Consider the following 3,988-nt stretch of genomic DNA (forward strand, 5'->3'; position numbering starts at 1 on the left):
GTTACATTTTTCGTCTGCAAAGCTATGTCGCGTGCTTCGGTTTGCGGGAACACTAAAAGCACCATAGTAGAACACAGAAGAACCTTCTAAGTTGAAGAAATAGTCAGTAAGAAGTAGTACAATTCAAGTTTTAACTATCGATTATTCACATTTTAGCCGGCTTTGGTGGCTTGGATATGACCTAGGACCTGAACATATTGCATGAAAGGAAGACTAGCAGCCGCGTTGCACGGGAGAATGTGAAAAGTGTTCATATGTAGTAAAAACCTGAGAAATCCGTCCGTTTTCGTCATTTGTTATCGAATCGATTTAAAGCCAGATCGTCACATTGGCCGCTCTTCTCTCTGAAACGGTTACATTTATCGTCTGCAAAGCTATGTCGCGTGCTGCGGTATGCGGAGACACTAAAAGCACCATAATAGAACACAGAACAAGCTTCTAAGTTGAAGTAATAGCCAGTAAGAAGTAGTACAATGCAAGTTTTAGTTATCGATTATTCACTTTTTAGCTGTCTTTGATGGCTTGAACATGACCTAGGACCTTAAGATTTTGCATGAAAGGAGGACTATCAGTCGCGTTGCACGGGAGAATGTGAAAAGTGTTCATATGTAGTAAAAACCTGAGAAATCCGTCCGGTTTCGTCTTTGTTATCGAATGCACTTAAAGCCAGATCGTCACATTGGCCGCTTTTCTCTCTGAGACGGTTACATTTATCGTCTGCAAAGTTACGTCGTGTGCTGCCGTATGCGGAGACACTAAAAGCACCATAGCAGAACACAGAAGAAGCTTCTAAGTTGAAGTAATAGCCAGTAAGATGTAGTACAATTCAAGTTTTATTTGTCGATTGTCACTTTTTAGCCGGCTTTGGTGGCTATGATATGACCTAGAAGCATAAGATTTTGCATGAAAGGAGTACTAGCAGCCGCGTTGCACGGGAGAATGTGAAAAGTGTTCATATGTAGTAAAAACCTGAGAAATCCGTCCGTTTTCGTCATTTGTTGTCGAATCGACATAAAGCCAGATCGTCACATTGGCTGCTTTTCTCTCTGAGACGGTTACATTTATCGTCTGCAAAGCTATGTCGCGTGCTGCGGTATGCGGAAACACTAAAAGCACCATAGTAGAACACAGAAGAAGCTTCTAAGTTGAAGCAATAGCCAGTAAGAAGTAGTACAATTCAAGTTTAAGTTATCGATTATTCACCTTTTAGCCGGCTTTGGTGGCTTGGACATGACCTAGGACCTTAAGATTTTGCATGAAAGGAGGACTAGCAGCCGCGTTACATGGGAGAATGTGAAAGTGTTCATATGTAGTAAAAACCTGTGAAATCTGACCATTTTCGTCATTTGTTATCGAATCGACTTAAAGCCAGATCGTCACATTGGCCGCTTTTCTCCCTGAGACGGTTACATTTATCGTCTGCAAAGCTATGTCGCGTGCTGCGGTATGCGGAGACACTAAAAGCACCATAGTAGAACACAGAGGAAGCTTCTTAGTTGAAGTAATTGCCAGTAAGAAGTAGTACAATTCAAGTTTTTGTTATCGATTATTCACTTTTTAGCCGTCTTTGGTGGCTTGATCATAACCTAGGACCTTATGGTTTTGCATGAAAGGATGACTAGCAGCCGCGTTGCACGGGAGAATGTGAAAAGTGTTCATATGTAGTAAAAACCTGAGAAATCTTTCCATTTTCGTCATTTCTTATCGAATCGACTTAAAGCCAGATCGTCACATTGGCCGCTTTTCTCTCTGAGACGGTTACATTTATCGTCTGCAAAGCTACGTCGCGTGCTGCGGTATGCGGAGACACTAAAAGCAACATATTAGAACACAGAAGAAGCTTCAAAATAGAAGTAATAGCCAGAAAGAATGGTACTATTTAAGTTTTAGTTGTCGATTAATCACTTTTTAGCCGGCTTTGGTGGCTTGGACATGACCTAGGACCTTAAGATTTTGCATGAAAGGAAGACTAGCAGCCGCGTTGCACGGGAGAATGTGAAAAGTGTTCATATGTAGTAAAAACCTGAGAAATACGTCTTTTTTCGTCATTTGTTATCGAATCGATTTAAAGCCAGATCGACACATTGGCCGCTCTTCTCTCTGAAACGGTTACATTTTTCGTCTGCAAAGCTATGTCGCGTGCTTCGGTTTGCGGGAACACTAAAAGCACCATAGTAGAACACAGAAGAACCTTCTAAGTTGAAGAAATAGTCAGTAAGAAGTAGTACAATTCAAGTTTTAACTATCGATTATTCACATTTTAGCCGGCTTTGGTGGCTTGGATATGACCTAGGACCTGAACATATTGCATGAAAGGAAGACTAGCAGCCGCGTTGCACGGGAGAATGTGAAAAGTGTTCATATGTAGTAAAAATCTGAGAAATCCGTCCGTTTTCGTCATTTGTTATCGAATCGATTTAAAGCCAGATCGTCACATTGGCCGCTCTTCTCTCTGAAACGGTTACATTTATCGTCTGCAAAGCTATGTCGCGTGCTGCGGTATGCGGAGACACTAAAAGCACCATAATAGAACACAGAACAAGCTTCTAAGTTGAAGTAATAGCCAGTAAGAAGTAGTACAATGCAAGTTTTAGTTATCGATTATTCACTTTTTAGCTGTCTTTGATGGCTTGAACATGACCTAGGACCTTAAGATTTTGCATGAAAGGAGGACTATCAGTCGCGTTGCACGGGAGAATGTGAAAAGTGTTCATATGTAGTAAAAACCTGAGAAATCCGTCCGGTTTCGTCTTTGTTATCGAATGCACTTAAAGCCAGATCGTCACATTGGCCGCTTTTCTCTCTGAGACGGTTACATTTATCGTCTGCAAAGTTACGTCGTGTGCTGCCGTATGCGGAGACACTAAAAGCACCATAGCAGAACACAGAAGAAGCTTCTAAGTTGAAGTAATAGCCAGTAAGATGTAGTACAATTCAAGTTTTATTTGTCGATTGTCACTTTTTAGCCGGCTTTGGTGGCTATGATATGACCTAGAAGCATAAGATTTTGCATGAAAGGAGTACTAGCAGCCGCGTTGCACGGGAGAATGTGAAAAGTGTTCATATGTAGTAAAAACCTGAGAAATCCGTCCGTTTTCGTCATTTGTTGTCGAATCGACATAAAGCCAGATCGTCACATTGGCTGCTTTTCTCTCTGAGACGGTTACATTTATCGTCTGCAAAGCTATGTCGCGTGCTGCGGTATGCGGAAACACTAAAAGCACCATAGTAGAACACAGAAGAAGCTTCTAAGTTGAAGCAATAGCCAGTAAGAAGTAGTACAATTCAAGTTTAAGTTATCGATTATTCACCTTTTAGCCGGCTTTGGTGGCTTGGACATGACCTAGGACCTTAAGATTTTGCATGAAAGGAGGACTAGCAGCCGCGTTACATGGGAGAATGTGAAAGTGTTCATATGTAGTAAAAACCTGTGAAATCTGACCATTTTCGTCATTTGTTATCGAATCGACTTAAAGCCAGATCGTCACATTGGCCGCTTTTCTCCCTGAGACGGTTACATTTATCGTCTGCAAAGCTATGTCGCGTGCTGCGGTATGCGGAGACACTAAAAGCACCATAGTAGAACACAGAGGAAGCTTCTTAGTTGAAGTAATTGCCAGTAAGAAGTAGTACAATGCAAGTTTTAGTTATCGATTATTCACTTTTTAGCTGTCTTTGATGGCTTGAACATGACCTAGGACCTTAAGATTTTGCATGAAAGGAGGACTATCAGTCGCGTTGCACGGGAGAATGTGAAAAGTGTTCATATGTAGTAAAAACCTGAGAAATCCGTCCGGTTTCGTCTTTGTTATCGAATGCACTTAAAGCCAGATCGTCACATTGGCCGCTTTTCTCTCTGAGACGGTTACATTTATCGTCTGCAAAGTTACGTCGTGTGCTGCCGTATGCGGAGACACTAAAAGCACCATAGCAGAACACAGAAGAAGCTTCTAAGTTGAAGTAATAGCCAGTAAGATGTAGTACAATT

This window comes from Schistocerca gregaria, unplaced genomic scaffold, assembly GCF_023897955.1.
Source record: "Schistocerca gregaria isolate iqSchGreg1 unplaced genomic scaffold, iqSchGreg1.2 ptg000898l, whole genome shotgun sequence".
Classification (NCBI taxonomy): domain Eukaryota; kingdom Metazoa; phylum Arthropoda; class Insecta; order Orthoptera; family Acrididae; genus Schistocerca; species Schistocerca gregaria.